Here is a 24,419-nt window from a genome sequence, read left to right on the forward strand (position 1 = left end):
CCTTGATAAAGAGGCCTAAACCATCAGTAAGACAGTGGGAGCACAATCAGCGGTGAAATTCAGGACATGCTTCTGCCCAAAGTGCCCTTGATAAGCTCCCTAGCATGAAAAGCACTAGAAAATCTAGTTCTGTGCCCAGAACTTGAAAGACAAAAGAGAAGGAATGAATCAAAAAATACCTCCATAATATAACACCCTCAATGAGACAGGAGCAGACCAAAGTAAGGATGCCAGTAGGTATAGCAGCCTCCCTCACAAATGATCTGATTGACTTTCTAACTCAATTCTAGACAGGCATAGAAAAAACCTCATTGAGGAACTGTGCACTGGATGCAGAATTATGACAGGATATATTAGAAAAGAAAAATTACCTACAGACCTTAAATAAAAGGATTGAGCCGGTAGAAAGCCATCTGGAAACAGAAGAGGCAACCAACCGACTCATTTCATATTGTTGCTGAAGACTCACACTGCATACTTGAGTGAAACATGCGAAGACCTTAATAATAGACCATTGATAGAGTATATGCATTCATAATCTCAAGGAAGATACAGATGGTGACGATACTTATGCCTTTCTAACTGAAATGTTTCAGTGAGTGCTGAAGTAGATGACGCCACACACACTGGAGTAATTAGAGAGCGCAGAGCAAGGTAATGATCCAAAGAATCTGGTGCCAGACCCTGGTCATACTATCTAAAATGGCAGATCACAGACACAAAAAAGCTTGTCTCAAGTCAGGAAACTGGATCATTGTCTTTTGTGGGCCAGTAAACTAGTACTCCAAGAAGATCAATCAGCAACAACACTCCAACTGTGGAGAGAATTTCAGCCACTTAGCCAAGTACTGCAAATAAAATAGATAGATAGAGACGGACCTTTAATTGGGTTACAATTCAAATGGCAAGAAAAGGAAAGAACAATACAAGATATGGAGGATGGAATTTTACTACTATATCCAGGAAGTGAGAAGCCAACACATCTGACAAATTAACACAATGACCCTACAGAAAGAAACCGTATAAGGGTCATGTATCTAGAGATAAATGCAATACCACAGAGGGACAAACAGTGGCCTAACGCAAAATGATGGGCTCGCCTGTAGAATGTGAGGAGTGGTCTTGGAGACTCCTGTATCTCAGATTTATTCATTGTGTTTGGGCTCAACGGGGACCCAAAAAGGTTTGGAGGCCCCTTGAAGGGTGTGGGTCCCCGTCTGCCACAGGAGATGAAGGGGACTGTGTTATGCCACTGGGGACAAATGAAAAGAAAAGAAAACAGAGACTCTGACACGAAACATACTTGATGATACTCCTGACGGCATGAACAGGGAACTAGAGAATAGTGAGTTAATTAGACATTGGAAACTTTTTTACTGTTGACAGACTATTTTCTCCTCTCAGGGAATACATTGAATATACAGTTGCTGGTAAACTTGATGTAGAGGCAGGAGGAGAACATCAAGTAATACTATCAGTAAGAACACATGATTTCTTGATCTATCAACCTTAGCATGGGGGACTTTAGGGGGGTCGTGTTTTGACAGCTAAACAACACTATGTCAGGAACTCACTAGTTTTGGATGGCCAGGTTTACTGGAACTTAGTTACGCAGATTTTCATCTGGCAGTGATAGGATGGGATCTTGTGAGAATCCTGCAGTGGTTGGAGGAATGGGCACCATGGAGGAAACCCTATCCATAGGGTAATAGGCAGTGCTTAATTTGTAAAACATAGGTCAAAATGCATGTAATTATGTACTAAATTATAAAACAAGAGCACAATATTTTGCCTCAAGAAATGTATTTACTCTCCTCAGGTCAGTTTAGACTGAGACACAAGGCTTATCCCCCACAATTCTAGACCCAGCACCATCTAAGACCAAATAAGATCTCAAGAGTTGTAAATTGTTTTCAAACACTCTTTCAAGGGGGAAGGTACCCAGGTGGTCAAGGACTGGGAAGGGCGATATATTGAAAAGCAAATGAAGATGGCCTTTATTGCTGTCATGTTCATAAACATATATGCTCCAAATACATGACAGGATACTTTTCTGCATAGCATTGTAGACAAATTAATTGAAGAGATTATACAAAAGTAATTCTTTGGAGAGGACTTCAGGACTTCAAAGTGGTCTGTGATACACAACAAGATCAATAGAACTGAGGGTGGGTTGAGGGAGGCCTCAAAAAGGTTAAAGGAAAAAATGTGGGTGTGTGGTTTGGAGGACACGTGGCACACTCTACACCCAGATGATAATGATTATTCATTCTAATCACATGTCCAATGGACCTAATCTCATATAAATTAGTTGTATATACTGTATGGGTCATACATATAAAGTTGAGATGTCTGATAACTATTCATATCCAATGATGCACATATTGAGGTAGAAAGAGAATCAAGAGGACACAAAGTAAGGGTGGTTGGAGAATGGTGAGTAAAGAATTTGGGGGGACTCCCTCTAGGTCAATTTCTTTCAGGTCAGGGAGAAGAGGGGAAAACAAGAGCAAACACAATAGCAAAAACTCCCTCGTGACCTATTAATTTTTCAGGGTAAATACTCCAATTATACGGGCATATTCATATCAATACAACACATTTGTTTTACTTTTTCATTGTTTTTATTTTTAAGATTACTTCTTCATTTAGTATTTTCTTTTTTCATGATTTTTAAAACGGTTTCTTTCATATCACAAATTGCATCATAAATATCAAGAATGTATTCAGACTCCATAATTCATTGTTCCTAAACCACTATACATATATCACCAGCGAGAGAACAGTACCACACACACCACTCTCTCTCACTCTTTCACATTCACAACTTCACATATCTGGGTTCATAAACACGTCTATTAGTTGTTATATCTGTTGCCCAATATATAACCACTCTGATTGGTGGGATTTTAAAAGTCCTTAGTCAACGCGTTGCGGTGGGATTGAACAGCAATGGAAACCACCTTCATCAGGACCCGCCAGATAAGATATGTGTTCTTTACGACCTGGGATAATTCTGACTAAATTCTTCAGGATAACATGTCGATAGTTCCTAAAGACTTTTCTTCTATTCAGACAGCAACCAAGGTTAAACTTGAGTAAACTTTGTGATGAGACTGGAGAGGGGGCTTCAATCCTGTTTAAATTATAGCACTTTGACTATCTTTGAGATTTTTCTTAAGTATCCCATCAAAAATGGTGACATCCGGAATTCCTTAATTTGCGGTTATTGGTACAAGGAGCTTGCTTCAAAGTTGTACTTTAACCGAGAAAACACCTGAAAGTTCTTTTCTTTTTTCTAAATTGCAGTTCCCTTTCCTTCTTTTGCCAAAGATGTTCACGAGCTCGTGGTAGTATGATGCAGGGAGACTGACGCTGACGGCAGGAAATACGGGACTGAAGCGTGACGTGACGTATCGCGCAGGAACTGTTGACCTAGACGGTTGAACATCTTTGGCAAAAGAAGGAAAGGGAACTGCAATTTAGAAAAAAGAAAAGAACTTTAAGGTATTTTCTCGGTTAAAGTACAACTTTGAAGCAAGCTCCTTGTGCCAATAACCTCAAAGTAAGGAATTCCGGATGTCACCATTTTTGATGGGATACTTAAGAAAAATCTCAAAGATAGTCAAAGCGCTATAATTTAAACAGGATTGAAGTCCCCTCTCCAGTCTCATCACAAAGTTTACTCAAGCTTAACCTTGGTTGCAGTCTGAATAGAAGAAAAGTCTTGAGGAAATATCGACATGTTATCCTGAAGAATTTAGTCAGAATTATCCCAGGTCGTAGAGAACACATATCTTATCTGGCGGGTCCTGATGAAGGTGGTTTCCATCGCTGTTCAATCCCATCGAAACCCGTTGACCAAGTCCTTTTAAAATCCCACCAATCAGAGTGGTTATATATTGGGCAACAGATATAACAACTAATAGACGCGTTTATAAACCCAGAAATGTGAAGTTGTGAATGTGAAAGAGTGAGAGAGAGTGGTGTGTGTGGTACTGTACTCTACCTGGTGATATATGTATAGTGGTTTAGGAACAATGAATTGTGTAGTCTGAATAAATTCTTGATATTTATGATGCAATTTGTGATATGAAAGAAACCGTTTTAAAAATCATGAAAAAAGAAAATACTAAATGAAGAAGCAATCTTAAAAATAAAAACAATGAAAAAGTAAAACAAATGTATTGTATTGATATGATTATGCCTGTATAATTGGAGTATTTACCCTGAAAAATGAATAGGTCACAAGGGAGTTTTTGCTATTGTGGTTGGAGAATGGTGGTCATGATGTTCAGAAGCCCGTGTATCAGGAGGAAATGATGAAGGTGATAGGATAATTTTTAACTTAACAAGGGCAGAAGACACCACTTTTAAAGAGGTAAAAATTACAAAAGACTAAATTAGGGGAAGAATTGAAAAAATAGAAACACAAGATAAATTGAACTCCACAAGAGCAAAAAATTGCACATGTAAAGAGGCAACTCAATCCAATAAGAATGAATAAGTCCGATTTCAGGCACACTGTTAGCTAAACAATTTAATGCTCAAAGTTCAAAAGCACATATAGGGAAGATCAAAAGACAAAATGGTTCCCAGGCTCCCAGAAAAACAGACAAAGGGAAGCCTTTAAAGAGTAATTATACTCACAAAGCTATAATTCCATTGAAGAAATCAGGGCCCTCTTCAATTCCTCATATTTGCAAGACATTCCCCCAGGCAGCTCTGAGAAACTAGAGCAACTTGTAGAGGTACCAGAGGTACATAAGACTGTAAAGTATATTGTTAGAAATGGGGGTCTCTAGTTGGAAATGGTTTGCACCTTTGTCCAAATAGGGACACGTCTTCCTAGTCAGGGTAAGGGGGATACACTTCTAAAATCACCCCTGCTCACCTCCTTGGTATCTTGGCATCTTGGTACGAGCCGACAGGCTTATATGAGAGACAGTTTGTTAAGCATTTGTGCACACATACGGTAACACAGTGAAATCACTACAAATGGACACCACATCAGTTTTACTTACACCAGGGGAGATGTTGTGGCGTACTTGTCGACTTGGTGCCCCTGCGCGATGTGGGGGATTGGGGATGGGTCGGTTTTCGATGCGACGCCGGAGGTAACGGTGCTATGTTGGCCTCTCCTTCCATGGTCCCACGATGCGTTGGTTCTTGCAGCCTCACATGTGTCAAAATCGGTGCAGTGAACTAAGACTTCGGAGATAGGTGCATAGGATTTGGTGTTCAGCAATTTCTCCAACTGCGGGCAATCGCTGCGTCGTTTTTTCAGTGGCACAGTGGCAACACGTTGGAAGCAGGTGCGGTTCGTAATGCTACTCGTAGCTTTGTCTCTTTTCCAGCTCCCAACAGCAGAAAGAACCTCAGAAAGGCCAAACACAGTAACAGGCGCCTCCTGGCAGGTCAGATCCCAGCAAGAGAGTTCAGAGGGGCTGGTAATGAAGTCTTTGTGGTCCTGATACTTTAGAACAGGAGGCAAGCTCCACTTCTAGCACTTGGGTAACTTCTTTAAGCAGGATACACAGCACACAGCAACGTTTTCGTCCTCTGCTTGGCAGAAACAGCCACTGTAGGCCAATCCCAAACAACACACAGCAGAGGGGCAGTACTTCTCCTTCAGCTTTTCCAGCTTTTCTCCTTGGTAAAGGTTCCTCTTGAGTCCATACAGAACAGTTAGCCCAGCACACTTTTAAGAGCCAAACAATTATCAACTTTATAATACAATTATTGTACAAAGACGAGTCGATGTTATTTTTTCATTATTGAACTTCATCCTTTATTTTTCTTTTTTTTTTAAACGTTTTGCAAACGCCAACATGTTTTGTCCACAAACGGACTTCTTCAGGGCTCACAATATGTTTTTATGATGCGCTTTCATGTGACCATTATAACCGTATTTTTGATCAGTTAATCTGTAACAGATTTGAAAAAAAATGGCAGCCCGTGTACCGGTTAATTTTTCTTTTTTTCTTTTTATATTTCCCTCTTCATGCCAAGTAATTTACAATGTTGAATTTTATAGCAATAGAAACAAGCAAGTTTAACCGCACAATCGTCCACAGCAGAATCAGCGCATTCCTCTTGAGTCCAGAAGTATTCTAAAGTTCTGGGGTCTGGGCCCCACTATTAATATCCCATTTCTCTTTGTTCTTGTGTGGCAGAGAGGCACTGTGCTCAGTCAAAAACGGTTCTGTCCTCTCTGGTCCAGCTTCTCGGCAGGAGATGGAGACAGCATTGTGTAAGGCAAACCAGGCCCATGCTTTAAGTGCAACCCAGGTTTATTCAGCCCAGCCCTGACTCATCCAGGAAAGGCAGGACACACCTCAACCCCCCCAGTAGCTGCCTACAGTGAATGTACATCCCTAGCCCCTGTCACTCCAAAGCCAGACAGCCAATTCACAAACCAGCAGAGGCACACAGGATGGCTAAGCAAGAAAATACCTGCTTTCTAAAAGTGGTATTTTCAAACACAGAATCTAAAAATCATCCTTAATAAAAGATGCACATTATATTCTGAGTTCAGGCATACTAAACTTAACCTTCCCATCTTCTCCCATTGGGAAGTTATATTTATGCAATGTTATAAATAAACTCCTATTCTATTCTAGGGGACAGATAGCCTTTTAATAGTGAAAAACGAAATTCACTCTAGTTCACTATCAAAGACCTGTTACACACATCAGGACATGTCCTACCTTTCACATGCACTGCACCCTGACCACAGGGGTTCCATGGGCCTACCTTAGGGGTGACTAACATGTATAAAAAGGGAAGGTTAGGGCCTGGCTAGTGGGTGCACTTGCCATGTCGACATGGCCGTATCAGACTGTGCACATACACTACGATGACAGGTCTAAAAACCTTTTTCAGGCTGCTTGTAGGGATGGCACAATCAGTGCAGCAGTCCCAAATGCAGAATTTGACTTACAGGCCCTGGGCACACACAGTGCACTGTATTAGGGACTTAGTAGTAAATGAAACAATCCCATCAAGGAAACACCAATCCATATTCACAATTTACAGAGTAAGCACTTGCACTTTTGCACTGATCATCAGTGGCAAAGTGCCCAAAGCATCTAGACCAGCAAAAACAAAGTCCAGCACACAGCAAAAACAAAGGAGGCTGATGCAATAATACATGGGAAAACCATGCCACGGATGCCAGGTCTAACACGTGATCCCTCCAGCTGAAAGGTGGAGAGAACTACCCACCCTCCTGGGAGTTCTCTTCACTATGGTGGAAAAATCTGGACCATCAGCTTTCGCATGTTCAGCAGCAGGGCGGAGTTCCACCGTAAAGTGCATTCCCTGTAGGGAAATGGGCCATCTCAACAATTTTGGGTTCTCACCCCTCATCTGCATCAACCAACTGAGGGGCCTGTGGTCGGTCTGAACCGGAAAGTGAGTCCCAAACAAGTAGGGCTTCAGCTTCTTCAGTGCCCAGATCACAGCAAAAGCCTCACATTCAATTGCACTCCACCACTGTTCCCGAGGAATTAAACTCCTACTAATGAAGGCTACAGTTTGGTCTAGGCCCTGATCATTCAGTTGTGAGAGAACAGCCCCCACACCATGCTCTGATGCATATGTCTGCACCACAAATTCTTTTGAAAAGTTGGGCGCCTTGAGCACGGGCGCCATGCACATGGCAGATTTCAGGGCATCAAATGCTTTCTGACAGGCATCAATCCAGTTTGCCTTCCTGGGCTGCTTCCTGTAAGTCAGCTCAGTCAAGGGGGCACCAACTGTGCCATACCCCTTGACAAATCTTCTGCTATATCTGGTGAGACCTAAAAAGGCTCTCACCTCTGTCTGGGTTTTGGGGGGTTCCCGAGCCAGAATGGTGTCAATCTTCGGCTGTAGGGACGCCACCTGGCTGCTTCCTACCTGGTATCCTAAGTACACCACTGATCCCTGCCTGATCTGGCACTTGCTGGCCTTTATTGTGAGACTGCCCTCTGTAGGGCCTTCAACACTTCCCAGAGGTTGGGCAGATGTTCCTCCCAAGTGGCACTGAACACTGCAATGTCATCCAGGTAGGCAGCACTGAAGTCTTCCAGCCCAGCCAACACCTGGTTGACCAATCTTTAAAATGTGGCTGGGGCATTTTTCAATCCATAGTGCAACATCCAGAACTGGTAGTGCCCTTTTGGGGTTGAAAATGTAGACCTCTCCATGGCCCATCAGTTAAAACAATCTGCCAGTACCCAGATGTTAAGTCAACCATACTAAGGTACTTGGCAGTTCCCAAACGATCTATGAGCTCATCAGCTCTGGGGATAGTGTGGGAGTCAGTCCTGGTGACTGAATTGAGTCCTCAGTAGTCCACACAGAACCAGAGTTCTGGAGTGGCACTGGGTTCAGCAACATTTGGGACCAAGACCACTGGGCTAGCCCAAGGTCCAAAGGAGGGCTCAATCACCCCTAGAGCCAACATCTTGGAGTTTTCCTCCTTGATGCTACCTTTAACCCTGTCAGTCAACCTGTAAACTTTGTGTTTTACAGGAGGACTGTCCCAATGTCCATATCATGGACACACCGTTGAGTGACACCAGGGGTCAGGGAGAACAGAGAGGCAAACTGCCCTAACAGCTGGATTGCAGTCCCTCTGCTGTTCAGGAGTCAGGGCGGGGAGAGGTTAACACCATCCACTGACCCATCATTTTCATTCACTGACAGGAGGTAAGAGAGAGGCTCAGTCTCGTCCTCCACTCCATCATCTGTCACTAGGAGCATGCCCACTTCAGACCTCATCAAGTGGGGCTTGAGGATGTTCAGGTGTAGGACCCACAAAGGGTTCCTTGGAGTTTGCAAGTCTACCAGATAGGTGAATTTACTCTTGCGTCCCACCTCAAAGGGCCAAGTCCACTTTTCCTGGAGTGCACAAGGCTCCACTAGGGCCATGACCCACACTTTTTGGCCAGGCTGAAACTCGATCAGAGTGGCATTCTGATCTTACCACCACTACATCTCTTTCTGGCTGGCTTCCAGATTCACCTGAGTGAGTTGTCCGAAGTGCTTAGTCTGGTTCCTGAAGGCCAGCGTGTAGCTATGTACATACTGGGGAGGTTTACTGGGAGATTTTTCCCAGCCTTCTTTGACCAGACTCAGATGTCCTCTTACAGGATGCCCATAAAGCAGTTCAAAGAGACTGAACTAAAGGACTTCTGTGGTACCGCCCTGTAAGCAAACTGCAGGCATAGTAAAAGGACATCCCACTTACGCCTCATGGGTTATGCAAGACCCATAATCATGCCTTTTAGGGTCTGGTTGAATCTCTCAACCAGCCCTTTACCTTGGGTGTAGTAAGGGGTGGTAAACTTATAGGTAACACCACACTATTGCCACGTGCTCCTGAGATGGATATCCCAGGGTACCAGGTGGCATGGACCACCAAGACCAGAATTAACCTGTTGTCCATGGTTGTCTTGGGGTCCAGTGGCCCCACAATGTCAGTACCCACCCTCTCAAAGGAGGTGCTGACTACAGGAAAAGGTTGGATAGGAGCCTTGCACTTCCTCCCACTCTTACCACTTGACTGGCAAGTCAGGCAAGTCCTGCAATGCGTGCCAGAGTCCTTCCGCATTTGGGGCCAGTAAAAGTGAGTGACAAGCCTTTCAAAAGTCTTGTCTTGGCCCAAATGCCCTACCTGAGGTAAATCATGAGCGACACCCAGTAGGAAGGCTCTGCTGGGGTACCACCAGCATATGGGCAGACCCCGGCTCAGCAACCTTAGGCTCACTATACTGGAGACCATTCCCCCAATAAATCCAATTTGATCTAGACTGATCATCTGCTGCCTGGCTTGCAGTCTCCTGCTGCAACCCTACTAGAGAAGGGCATTCTTGCTGTTCCTTGCAGAATTCCTCCCTGGAGGGAGCCCCTTCCTGTTTCCAATGGGTCAGCTCAGGCAGGTCCCCCAGTTTGGCCACTTGCTCTCCTGTAGGTTCCAGGGCATCCCCCTCAAGTTCTGCCTCCTCCTGGACCGTGAGATCTTGGAGGGCTGGTTTCCCATGCCCCCTGCCTCTTCTCTTTCTGGGGGGCACCTTAGCCACTCTTTCAGGCTACAGGTCCTCTTGATTGCCCTTACTGGCTGTCATTGACTGAGTGGTCACACATGCCCACTCAGGCAGACCCAACATCTCCAGATGAGACTTGTGTTCCACCTACTTCCAAGGGGAACTCGCCAGATTGTTACCAAGCAGACAGTCAACAGGTATGGCTGGTCTCAAAACGACTTTCAAGGTAGCTGAGAACCCCTCCCCCACTCAAAGGGAACCTGTGCCACTTTGGAGAGGCACTCTGAGTTCTCAGCTGCAACTACTGTGTAAAGTATGTTGGGGACCACCTGCTCTTCACACACTAGCCGACAACTGACAGCTGTCCCACTGGCTCCAGTGTCTCTCAAAGCCTGCACACTATGGCCATTTATGGTCACCCACTGCCCATATTTCTTACTGTTTGCTGGCAGGTGGGTCCTTGGGATCATCTCACTGTCCCCTAGCAAGACAAGGGTCAATGCTGCTGGCTCCCAACCTCCTTGGGGACTTAACTCCTCCCCCAAGGCTACAATAGTCAACCCACGGGGGAGTGCACCAGTGGGAGCAGTGGTGGTTTTGGGAGACTTAGGATCCCCTATGAAGTGACCCACTTGATCACAAGCATAACACTTGCAGGGACCCTTCTCTGCAGGCTTACCTGAAGAGACCCATGGCTTATTACCACTGGGGGGCTGGGAACATTTCCCTTCTGAATTATTTTTGTGAGTCCCTTTGTTTACCCTTTCCCCCCCGACTTTTCTGTTGGGGACCCATCCCACCCTTGGCTGAGTCTCACACATGCCCCTGGTGGACCCCGGTACTGACCCAGAGGGGCTGCCTCCACGGCAAGCTTCCTGGGGTCAGTCAGCATACTGTCATGCAAGTGCTGGCATAGCCCTAGAAAACTATAAGCATACAAGTGCTCCAATGGCATCAAATCATAGAGCCCCTGAAAATCAGTTACCTGGCTACCCTTCACTCAACCATCTGGTGCTTTGCAAAAGTAGGGAACATACTCAACCCAAGTGTGTGATTTAAGTTTCTTACTGGCCCTGAACTTCTGCCCATATAGTTCTAGGGTCAAGCCATATCTCCTTATTAAGGCTTCCTGCATAGGAGCATAAACCATCTTATACTCCTCTGTTAAGGCTAGCAAGGTATCCCTCCCTTCTGCCATGAAGCGGCTCCACAACCCCATTCCCCAGTCTCTCAGGGTTTCTGTAGGACCTCATTGCTACCTCATACGCCTTGAACCACTAACTAATGTCATCACTTTTCACATAACACTTGATCACTTCCTTAGGGATGCACACCCTCCCTTCCCCAGGCACTGATGACAAGCTGGCACCGTTGGTACTGCACTACACACACTTTTATTTCCAGCTCCTTCAAACTTTTCTCATGCTCTCAGAGCATTAGCTTTTCTTCTAGGACCAGTTTCTGCCTCCAATTTCTTATCCTCCATGTCACTCTCTTTCCCCAACCTGAGCTTTGCAAGCTCCAACTCATGAACTCTGCTTCTCTCTCTGTCCTTTAGCTCCCCTGGAGACAGACCTCTTGAAGACACACTGCTGCCCTCCCTGGAAAGCCCCCGCCCTCCAGGCAGAACCAATGGCCCACCCACCTGCCCATTTAAGTTCTCTGCCTCCAGCATAGGCTGTTCTGTATGGTCAATGGCATTCCTTGATTCCCACCGAGGCACCGAGTGCGCCTCAGGTGTGCTGCCATGCCAGGCTACTGCGGAGCAGGTTTTTGGAACGTGAGTGTGCTGTGCTGATGTGCTGCGTGGGGTTTAAAATGCTGTCCTTGGGGTCCCAGAACAGTAAGTTTATTAGTGGGCCCCAGGCAGAAATTAAAAACAAAGGCTAGGGACGTGTAGGGGTAGACTTATGGTCTCCCACGTCCAGTGTGGTCGACTAGTTTCAGCCAGGCCTTCTATTTGAACTGGCTTTCATCAGGATCTATTATGTGTGGGTGTATTTACAGGGATATATATGATTCAGTGCCCGCTATACTACCGATAGAAGTCCCCCTCCCAGTCCCCTCTAGCCCCCAACTCAAGGCGTTCAGCGGCATTACAAGGGAGGACTTCTGCAAAACGCTAGCCATCATAAACAGTGGCTCCCCATCTGACCCAGCCCCTATGCACATCCTCAAACAAATTTTGAGTACGATCTCATCAACGGCCACAGTCCCCCCGAGCTGGAAACAAGCCAAAATTAAAACGCTCCTTAAGAAACCAGGTCTAGACTCCTCAGACCTGGCCAATTTCCGCCCGATCTCCTTGCTTCCGGGAATGGGCAAGGTGGCCGAGAAGGTGGTGAATAGGCAGCTCTCAGAGTACCTGGAGAAGAACGGTCTACTTAGTGATTCCCAGACAGGCTTTCGCCCTGGCCAGAGTACAGACACTGCCCTTATAATAGCTACGGAAGAGGCAAGATGCATCTTAGATTCAGGGGGATCAGCGGCCCTGATCCTCCTGGACCTAAGCGCTGCATTTGATACTGTTGACCATGCAATCTTGGTCCAGCGCCTCGCCAAATTGGGCATCACTGGGTCAGCCCTCAGATGGCTGGAATCCTTCCTCGATAAAAGATCTTTTAGGATTTGGGAAAATGGTTCGATGTCCAAACCCACTCCCCTTCAGTGTGGGGTTCCTCAGGGCTCCTCCCTGAGCCCCACACTGTTTAATGTTTATATGGCCCCGTTAGAGGAGGCAGTAGCCCCCTTCGGGATTAAATCCATTAGCTACGCAGACGACACCCAACTTATCGTCTCGCTGTCGCAACAAAGGGGATGTCCATCCGACCTCTCAAGATGCCTAACTGCTATTTTCTCCTGGATGACTGACTCTAAACTTAAACTCAATGGAGCTAAGACCGATATTATGGTCATGGGTCATCCACTTTCATCCCTGTCCTCTGAGCATTGGCCCCGCTGTATGGGGGACCTACCACTGCCCAAGGAGAAAGTTAAAAGCCTCGGGGTTTGGTTTGAACCCCAATTAACATTCAAAACCCATGCGCAGAAAGTGGCAGGAGGGTGCTTCGGATTACTGCGGGCTGCACGGAAGGTCCTCCCCCTTTTGCCCTTTGAATCGAGAAAACTCTTAATCCAGTGCCTAATCTTGTCCAGACTAGACTACGGCAACGCCCTCCTCCTGGCGGCGCCTCAGACCTCGATCAATATCTTGCAGCGAGTACAGAACGCTGCAGCCAGGCTACTTATGGGAGCAACCAGATGTGCTTCAGCCAAACCATTGCTCAGAGCCCTGCACTGGCTCCCAATTCAGGAGCGAATTTCCTTCAAGTCACTCTGCATTGCCTTTAAATCTCTGCAAGGTAACGGCCCTCCGGCCCTCCGGCCCTGAGGGGTCTGATTTGTCCATACAAGCCAGCCCGGGCCCTTCGGTCCGACGGAGAAAACCTGGCCATCATACCCAGAGTGAGGAAAGCTCGCACTGGAGGCCGCCGGTTCTCACTGAATGTAGCAAAAAGTGGAATGCCCTTCCCAGGGACTTACGGAAGGAACCCTCCTCCCTGAAATTTAGGAAAACACTTAAAACCTTTCTTTTCGCCAAGGCCCCCTAATTTCTTTCCTCTTGTGTTCTGTTATTAGTGTACCAGCGCTGGGACGCCCTTGGGCAGCCATGCGCTTTATAAACCCAATTTCATTTCATTTCATTTCATTTCAGTACCCTGAATGTGTGGCACACGCTAAGGTGCTCTATGTGTGAGAGGTGTTTCCTCTCAGTTTGTACCTGTAAGGGAAAAGAAGGACAGGACAAGCAAGAAAAACACATATTGTTTAAAACACGCAAATTATTTAACCACATGGGTCGTGGCAGGGCGTCTGGTGCCTAAAAGTTAGCAGATAAGGCACGGGTTTCTGGCGCTTGTGGGGAAACGTGGTAAATGCCGGTTTCGTGGATTATGCGATAATGGTGCTAATACCTAGATGCGGCATGTTGATGGAGACATAATAAACTTACTGCTCTGGGACCCCAAGGACAGCATTTTAAACCCCACGCAGCACATCAGCACAGCACGGGGAATAGCCTTTACAACGCGGGCATTACCACGCGCTACCATTACGACGCTGCTATTACAACGCAAGTCGTTACAACCACTTGCGCTGGAGGGCGCTGTTGGATAGGGAATAGTTTAATTTTCTATTCCAAAACCTTCCCTACTGTAACGTGGGCTGGAGTTGGAATAGAGAATTAAACTATTCCACTATCCAGCGCTTACAGCGCAAGTCATTGTAACGACTTGCGTTGTAAAAACAGCGTTGTCATGGCACGCGTGGTAAAAGCCCGCGTTGTAATGTCATACAACTACACAGCACACTCACGTTCCAAAAACCCGCTCCGCAGTAGCCTGGCGTCGCAGCACACCTGAGGCGCACTCGGTGCCTCGGGTGGGGCCCGATGATCAATAATGCCACCAACTAGGCTGGTGGTTGAGGGCCTTCCTAACAAACCAAATGGTTTCCCATACTAACCACTTAGTACGCAAACCCTACCCTAATAACTAGTTCTTGTTGTTTATCCATTTAACCTCAGGGGAAACAAACTAGCTGTTCTAGTTCCTCTCTCTCTTTTTGATTGCAAGATTCCTTGATTCCCAACAGGCCCTCAGCGCCTTTTGGTATTTATCCTTCCTGGAGAGGCCTCTTACTGAGATTTAAAATTTCGTGCAGATGGTTTTCAATTGTGGCACAGTGTAGGTTTCCACCCTATCCTCTTCAAACTCAATATCCACAGACGCAACTGATGCTGGTTTTGTCATGGTGGAAATTGGCAGTTCACAAGCTGCAAAAAAGTCTAAAAAGAAAAAGTTCCACCAAATGTATGTGGTCACGTAGTGGTCTGCACTATACTAGTCACTGTATGTAGGGCACAAATGCAAGTCGCAAAAAACACAGTTGATGGACAGAATGTAGAACAGTGTCATACATTCACCCCAGTACAAGGATCTGGGCCTAAATCCATCATTTTTTTGCACTCCACACCACCCTGGGTTAGACACTGGCTATATGCAAATCAGATCTGACCCTGTGCCTCATGGGAACAGTCCAGTCCGAACTACCAAGCCATGTCTTTCCCAGACCGGAATCAAGCATCCAAGCACAAATGCAAGTCCAGATCCTCACCGCTACCCTCCAGTGTTAGAAATGGGGGTCTCTAGTTGGCAATGGTTTGCACCTTTGTCCAAGTAGGGACCCTTCTTCTCAGTCAAGATAAGGGGGATGCACTTCTAAAATCACCCCTGCTCACACCCTTGGTAGCTTGACTCGAGCAGACAGGCTAATCTCAGAGGCAGTGTGTAAAGTATTTGTGCCCAAAGACAGTAACACAGTGAATACACTATACAGGGAGATAACACCAATTTAGAAAAAAAGCCAACATTTATCTGAATAAAACAAGAGCAAAACAACAAAAATCCAACATACACTAGTCAAAATATCATACAGTAATACAGTGAAAACACTACAAATGGACACCACACCAGTTTAGAAAAATAAGTAATCTTTTTATAAACCAAACAAGACCAAAATGAAAAAAATCCACAATACAGTAATCAAAATGTAATCCTTACAAAATATAAACAGTTCTTTCCATAGCAAGCTATAGATGCAACACTTTCAACACAAAGTACCTTGGATGCGTCACAATCATAAACCAAAAACAGCCACAGGGAAGCTGATGGGTCGGTTCCTTATGCCCAGGGAAGATGATGTGTCGGTTCCTTACTCCAGGGGAGGTGATGAGTCGGTTTCTTACTGCTACTCAGTGGAGTTGATGCATTGGTTCCTTACTGAAGGGAAGGTGATCCATCGGTTTCTTACTGAGCAGTGAGGTGATATGTCGGTTTCTTACTGTGACCCCAGTGTTCTTGTCAACTTGGTGCCCCGGTGCGATGCGTGGGGATCAGGGATACGTCGGTTCTCGATGCGACGACGACTGTGCTGCGTTGGTCTCTTCAGCCATGGTCCCATGATGTGTTGGTTCTTGCAGCCACACAGCAGGTCCTGCATCGGAATCGGTGCAGTGATTGTGGACTTCGGAGATCGTGCACAGGATTCGGCGTGAGGCAATTTCTTCAGCTGCAGGCAGGTGCTGCATTGGTTTCTTCAGTGGCTCAGCGGCAGTGCGTTGGAAACGGGTGCGGATGCAGTGTGCTTCCCGTAGTTGTATTTCTTTTCCAGATCCCAGCAGCAGAAACAACCTACAGAGGCCCAACATAGTAACAGGCGCCTCCTGGCAGGTCAGAACTCCGAGCAAGGAAGTTTAGTGGAGCTGGTGGTATAGTCTTTGTGTCCCTGAGACTTTAGAACAGGAGGCACGCTCTACTTCAAGCCCTCTGAGATCTTCTTCAAGCAAGATACAAAGTACACAGCAACGTTTTTGTCCTCTCCTTGGCAGAAACAAACACTGTAGGCCAACCCCAAACCGCACACAGCAAAGGGGCAGGACTTCTCCTTCAGCTTTCCCAGCTTTTCTCCTTGGCAGAGGTTCCTATTGAGTCCAGAAGTATTCTAAAGTTCTGGGGTCAGGGCCCCAATATTTATATCCTATTTCTCTTTGTTCTCTTGTAACAGAGAGGGTCTGTGCTCAGTCAAAACCAGTTCTGTCCTCTCTTGTCCAGCTTCCCGGCAGGAGGTGGAGACAGCATTGTGTAAGGCTGGCCAGGCCCATTCAGGTGAAAGGAAATCTCCTTCCCCTACTCTAAATGATCTATTCAGTCCACCCCTGACTCATCCAGGAAAGGCAGGACATTCCTCAACCCCCCCCAGTGGCTGTCTACAGTGAATGCACATCCCCAGCCACAGTCATTCCAAAGCCAGACAGCCAATCCACAAACCAGCAGCGGCACACAGGATGGCTAAGCAAGAAAATACCTGCTTTCTAATAGTGGTATTTTCAAACACACAATGTAAAACTCATACTTAATAAAAGGATGCACTTTATATTCTGAGTTCAGGCATACTAAACTTCACCTTCCCATCTTGTCCCAATTGGAAGTTATATTTATAAGCTGTTATAAATAAACTCCCATTCTATCCTATGATACAGATAGCCTTTCAATAGTGAAAAACGAAATTCACTGCAGTTCACTATCAGGACATGTTACACACAATAGGACATGTCTTACCTTTCAAATACACTACACAATGCCCTTAGGGGTAGCTCACATCTAAGAAAAGGGAAGGCTTCGGGCCTTTCAAGTGGGTGCACTTGACAGGTCGACATGGCAGTACCAGACTGCGCATAGACACTGCAATGGCAGGTCTCACATCACAACATTTTGCAAGGCTGCTTGTGTGGGTGGCACAGGTGGGGGGAATGCGGGAGAAGAATGGGAGAGGGAGAGTGGGGGGTCGCGTATGGTGTTAGTAATAATATATGTTTTTTTTAAAGTACCTGAAGCCACCAGCTGCCTCCTGTGCCTCCTGCCCTCTTCCTATTCAGAAAGTGTGGTTTTTGTGAAAAGAAACGTCCAGGATCAATTGTTGTTTGTACTAATTGATACCCAGGTCCAATGACTTCGATTGAGCTACCCCATTTATCTATAATCTCTTGCTATTCCCAGCATCCTCTCAGACTCCCATCCAATCCTCGTGCTGCACAGCAGTGCAGGGATTGGCCAGAGCGGGCTGGAGAGGCGCTCCGCTCAGACCAACGAGTCTGTGGGGTTTCTCCACCCTGGGTGTTTCATGCAGCTGGGCTGGAGAAACCTAAGTGCGTATGTGTGTTTGGCCGGCCTAAGACGGCCTACCAAACACATATGCACACTTAGGGAGTGCACATAGCACTCCGCCTCCCAGCCCCAAACCTCCCTACAGCACTGGCTCAAAGCCAGTAAATGAAAAATAAAATGATGCTAGAACATTGTTTTATTTAATTTGCCAGGAAACGGGATGACGTTCCTCCGCCCTTGCGGAGGAGCCGCTGCTGTGATTGAAAGACTTTTCAGATTTTATTCTCAGTAGTTTACCACATCCAGTTTCAAGAGCATTAATAATATCTATGTTCTGGTTTGCAAAAATGTTGCTATAGAAATTGTCTAACAACAAAAGAAGGTGACCAGGTCATGGGTGGTGTGTCGACATGATGATACCAAAGGATAATGGGGGAGTGCGTACCAAAGAGTTGAAAGAGTCACTAGTGGCCAATAGAATTCCCATCTGACCACCCTCTTGGCGGAATTTCATCATCTGGGAATTGTAAATCGACTCAGGCACCGTCCAAACCATGAGGTAGCGGTGCGGAGGTAACTGTCGATACATTGGCCATATTAGTGCTCAAACAAATCATACTGGTGAAGTGCAGTGCTTAGATAACGATGTGTGAATAAAATTGGCTACCTAGAACAACAGGGAATATTTAGTGTAAGATGTCTAGGTGTCAAAACGATAAAAACCCGCCTAGTTGTCAAAACATGGGACAACATTATGGCAATGTGAAATGGTCAACATGTTTCAGCCGGTTTGAGCATTGCTCCGGCTTTCGTCAGGACCTAAATTGACAAAAATGCTACTGCAAGAAAAATACACATAAACACACAAGAATGTATAAGCGTAAAGTATGAAGTTGCTATCTGGATACTATTATATCTACCAGGAACTTGGATCCCCAATGTCTGCTGGAGACAGCAAGAGTTCTTCTCCCCAGCATTGTGTGGGTGATGGCCTCACCTCGCCCGGCAACCGCTCGGGAAAACTGAGGCCCCGCTCTGTCCGTCGGTACCCCGCGCTCAGATCGAGCGGAAGTGGAGGTAAATGATGCTAGAACATTGTTTTATTTAATTTGCCAGGAACGGGATGACGTTCCTCCGCCCTTGCGGAGGAGCCGCTGCTGTGATTGAAAGACTTTTCAGATTTTATTCTCAGTAGTTTACCACATCCAGTTTCAAGAGCATTAATAATATCTATGTTCTGGTTTGCAAAAATGTTGCTATAGAAATTGTCACCAGGATATTAAACAGTCCATCAAACTGAGAGGGCCTAATTTACAAAGGGAAACGTATGCTTTTGTGTAACTTCATGTTTATTTGTTATTCACAAACACAGAGTTAAGAGTAAGTTAAGGATGTGGCCACTCCGCAGTCGGGGGCGGAAACTCCGCACATAAAAAGACTCCATCATGACTGAAGGGCGGGAATTGATTAATAGATCTCTGCAGGCAGCTACTATCCCCAAATCTTGGAAACATGCCAAGGTGGTCCCCTTGGTAAAAAAACCCACCCTGGACCCTTCCAAGCCAGAAAGTTTCCGACCTATCTCCCTGCTTCCGTACTTGGCTAAAGTGGCGGAAGCACATGTAAATTCCATCTTGACTGGTTTTTTGGAGACTTATGGGATCTTGGAAGAGTCTCAGAATGGATACCGTGCTAACCATAGCACGGAATCGGCCCTACTGGCCGTTACGGAACATCTAAGGGTGGCACAGGATATGGGTAGCACCTCAGCTGTGGTTCTGCTGGACTTGAGTGCGGCGTTCGACACGGTCTCCCATGGGATCCTGCTTAGGAGACTGTGGGAGATAGGTGTCGGAGATGGAGCTCTGGATTGGTTCGTGCCATTTCTATCTGACCGTTCCTTCCAGGTCCATGCTCCACCGTACTCATCCAGCGGATGTCCATTAGGCTGCGGTGTCCCACAGGGCTCTGCCCTCAGCCCCACGTTGTTTACTGTGTATGTCCGCCCCCTGGCCATGTTGGCCAGGGAACGTAACATCAAATTAATTTCCTACGCGGACGATACGCAACTAATTTTCACCTTTTCTAATGACACCGTGGGGGATCAAGCCAAATTTCAAGAAGACATCTTGGCCATTTCCAGCTGGCTGACAGAGAACTGCCTCCAGCTGAATTCATCTAAAACTGAAGTTCTCCTTATTGGCAGTGACACTCAGAAGTGGGATGAGCAGTGGTGGCCCACACATTGGGCCCGCCTCCCACGCCCAAGAGGGAAGTTAAAAATCTGGGTGTGATTATAGACAATTCACTTACCCTTGAATCCCATGCCAAAAGAGTAGCTGGCACTTGTTATGGACGCCTACGCTCTCTTAAACCCATTCTCCGCTTTTTCGAACCCTCCCTCCGACAGACAATTGTCCAAGCTTTGGTCTTATCCCATCTAGACTACTGTAATGTCCTTACGCTTGGTTACAACCAGACAGTCGTTAACAGACTGCAAAGGGCTCAGAATGCTGCAGCCCGCATTCTGTTCGGATTGCCGAAACGCTGCCACACCTCTCAGATGTTGCGTAGGCTACACTGGTTGCCCGTTAAACAACGCATTCAATTTAAAACCCTTTGTGTCATTCATAAAATGCTTTATTGCCTTGGCCGCCAAATCTTGCAAGGAATCTGTTCCTTCTATGTTCCGTCGCGTGCTCTCCGATCTGCGGACCTTTCTCTTGCCTGTACCATCAAGATCCGGAGGTGTAGAGCCGGAGGCCGATCATTTAGATATCTGGCCCCAAAACTCTGGAACTCTATCCCTTTAAGTGTGCGTATTATTACTGACCATCTACGCTTTCGAAAACACATTAAAACCTGGTTGTTTTCTTCTATTTAGGGTTGCCTTGCGAGTTGACACTCTGCCGCCTCCACTCTGGTCGTTCTGTAATTAGGCATGTCCGCAAGCGCTGGGACGCCTCATTGCTGGTGTAGCCATGCGCTATATAAGCATATTATAACATAACATAACATAACATAGGCACAGGCATGTAAGTTTCCCTTTGCGATGTAGGTCCTGAATGTGTAACACTTGATTCTAATGGGAGTCAGAAACTATTCATCCAACTTTCCCCAATCTTAATACCACAGCTGTAATAGCTGACCATCCTTTAGCCCTGACAGCTCTTGAAGGGATGGTTTCCACAAACAAGTGTAATTGAACAAGGAATACTAACGCAATTGATTAAATGAGTTTAAACTTTATTTAGCAGTCTGAGCCTACATTGTTTCACTTCTTGTGTTACTAATCCTATTTGATGAGCTTTCAAGTGATGATGTTATATCATTGCTCTTGTTAGGTTTGAGAATTCTGGACATGGGTACAATTGTCTCTGTTGTCTGTGTAGCTGTTCTATGTTTGTTAAAATAATGTCATTGATTTGTCCATAGTTGTGAATGTGTAGATCACATCCGAACATATTAATGTGCAGGTAAAATGAATCATGTATATGATCAATATTTGGAGAATTTGTTGAAATGAATGTTAATTGTGGTAACTTCAGGTGAAAATTTGTCTTAAAGAATAAATTGAAAATAAATAAATGGTGATCATATTAATTTGATCATGGATTAAAGAAAATATTTTTGAGTAAGTGTCAGTATTAGCAATTGTGCTGGTATTTATACAGCTCTTGAATGGATAGCAGGAGTGTGAACGGTACGATAATCATCCATGTGAAATGCACGAGCAACCCAAGCCTCTTGAAAACGTAAGAGATCAAATCTTTTAACAAACATTACCCAATCAGGATTATTCAATTTTTAACTTGTAATAACTGCATTCCATGAAACAAAGTTAATGGTATCAAAGAGTGGAGAGTTCAAAACAACATAATCAAAATCAGAAACCAAATTCATGCTAGAATCAATTGAAGACGTGTCTGGACAAAGAACTTGGCTACCAATCTTACACTCTAGTGTAGGGTTAAAATTGACGTTTAAACTGCATTCAGATCAATCATTCTCTTCCAGGGAGCTTAGAGGAGCAACATTATTAGAGGTAGTGATGTTATAAACCTGGTGTACCTCCTCCAAGCTCTCTCTAATAGAAGGTGCATGCTTTGATCTGGAACAACAGTTAGGTCTATAGAAAAAGCCCCGAGAATGTGCCTTGATTTTACAGTATAAAGCACTGGTACAATTTATCCTGCACAGTAGACTACCAGCAATCTTAGCGTTAGAAATTGGGTCTCCAGTTGGCAGTGGTTAGTACTCTGTACAAGTATGGACCCTCACTCTAGTTAGGGTAAGTGAGTCAGAGATAAGATAACCCCTGCTCACCTCCTTGGTAGCTTTGAACGAGCAGTCATGCTTATCTCCGAGGCAATGTGTAAAGCATTTGTACCCACAGACAGTAACACAGTGAAAGCACTATAAAAGGAGATCACACCAATTTAGAAAAAAGCCAACATTTATCTGAATAAAAGAAGACCAAAACAACAAAAATCCAAAATACACCAGTCAAAATATCACTTTTAAAACATTTAGCAAGCTTAGGCCATAGAAATCAATAGATGCGTTTGTTTGAGCTCAAAGTATCTTAGATGCTTAAAAAATCAAAGACAGTGGAAGGTGCAGGGGAGGTGAGACACCAGACAAGCAAAGCAATGTGTTGGTTCCTTACTACACAGGAGAGGTGAGGCGGCTGTTCCTTGGATGCAGGGGAGGTGATGCATCGGCTCCTTACTGCTATACAGGGAAGGTGATGCATAGGTTTCTGTACACAGGCCTTGGTTCCTTACTGTGGTGTTCAAGAAGAGTCAGCGGTGAGGGACAATGCATCAAAAATCCAGATGCGCTGAATCAATGCTGCAGCAGCAATGCAGGTGCTGTTTGATTTCACAGCAGCGAGGCAGGTGCAGAAACTGGTTTAGGCAATACTTGGCACATCATGACTCTCAGCAGAAGAACTCGGGCACTGGTAGGTGAAGTCTTTGATGGCCCTGAGACTTCTTAACAGGAGGCAAGATCAACTCAAGTCCATGGAGATCCTTGAAGCAGTATAGAGAAAGCAAAGTCCAGTCCTTTTACTCCCAGGACGAAAGCAACAAGCAGCAGGCCAGCACAATAAAGCAATAGGCAGAGTGGCAGTCCCTCCTACAGCATCTAGCTCTTCTTTCAGGCAGAAGGTCTTCAGTGCAGAAGTGTTCTGATTTTGGGCAGTCAGAGGTCCAATTTATACCCCTTTCTGCCTTTGAAGTAGACAAACTTCAAAGGACAGTCTTCGTAGTGCACAAGAACCTGCCTTTCTCTGCCTCCAGACACACTACAGGGGGGGTGTAGACAGCTTTGTGTGAGGACAGGAACAGCCCTATTCAGGTGTCAGTGTCTACTCCTCCCACCACTCTAGCTCAGGAAGAACCATCGGCCTGTTGATGGGCCATCAGGATATGCAGGCCACACCTTAGCTCCCTTTGTGTGACTGTCTAGAGGGAATGCACAAAGAGCCCAACTGTTATCCTAACCCAGACGTGTATTCTGCAGACAGGGAGAGGCACAGAATGGTTAAGCAAGAAAATGTTTACTTTCTAAAAGTGTAATTTTCAAACACGCAATTTAAAAATCAACTTCATCAAAGGATGTATTTTTAAATTGTGAGTTCAGAGACCCAAAACTCCAAACCTTAACAGTTCCCATTCGGAAATTACACTTAAAAGCTATTTCAAGGAACTCTCAGGACATTCCACCTAACAGGATCTCAGTGCTCAAGGATTGCGCCATTATTGAAAGTCTGCCAGACCCAGTTCAGAGGGCCACAGTGTAAGGAAGGATTACAGGGTCACAGCCAAAGGGACAGGGGTCGTTGGTTTATGTCCTAGGGGTTTGTCTTACTATTACTCTGAAAACTATGCTGAATACTGCCCTTTCAACACTTGACCCTCAGTGGTAGTGATGATGGGCAGTCACATGCTTTTCAGAGATGTTAATGTGTGGGTATCACACAAGACACCCAAAAGAACAATAGTGTGATTGTTCAGCCTTGTGCTTTTCTTATTTACAGGAAAGTACTTTATTACATGATGAAACACAATCACACACATTAACACAAAAAGAATCAAATACCGACTATGGGGCCGATTCACAGAACTAATCTGAGATAAAATCCTAAACTTACTACTTTTGGTATTCACTTTACTACTACTAAATGCCTTTTGTGAATAGCAAAAGTAGTAAGTTTAGAATTTTATCTCAGATTAGTTCTTTGAATCGGCCCCTTTGTGGGTGCTAGCCTAAATCCTTCTAGGAAGGCTGTCTTCTTTCACTCAACCTCCCCCCCCCTCCTTACTCTGGTGTTCTCAGCACTTCCCCCCTTTTGGTCATTTGGTCATTCAGTCGTTTGTTCTGTAATAGCTCGCAGTCTCTCACTCTTTCTTTGGGTCACAGTACCATGGCCATGTTGGCTAAGACTCACTTAGTGGCACACAAGCCACTGCCAATGTCCATCGCCTCTTCAGGGTGAAGGCCATTTGGGCACATGAATGCAAGTGCCAAGGCTGCAACAGCAGAGACAATAGGGAATTCACTTGGGATACATCAGCAGTGCCACAGATCCTCTTCTTGGGTTCAATCACCATCTCTGAGTCAGGAGTACATCACTCACGCTCGTCTTTGAGTG

This window comes from Lissotriton helveticus, chromosome 4_1 (assembly GCF_964261635.1).
Source record: "Lissotriton helveticus chromosome 4_1, aLisHel1.1, whole genome shotgun sequence".
Taxonomy (NCBI): Eukaryota; Metazoa; Chordata; class Amphibia; order Caudata; family Salamandridae; genus Lissotriton; species Lissotriton helveticus.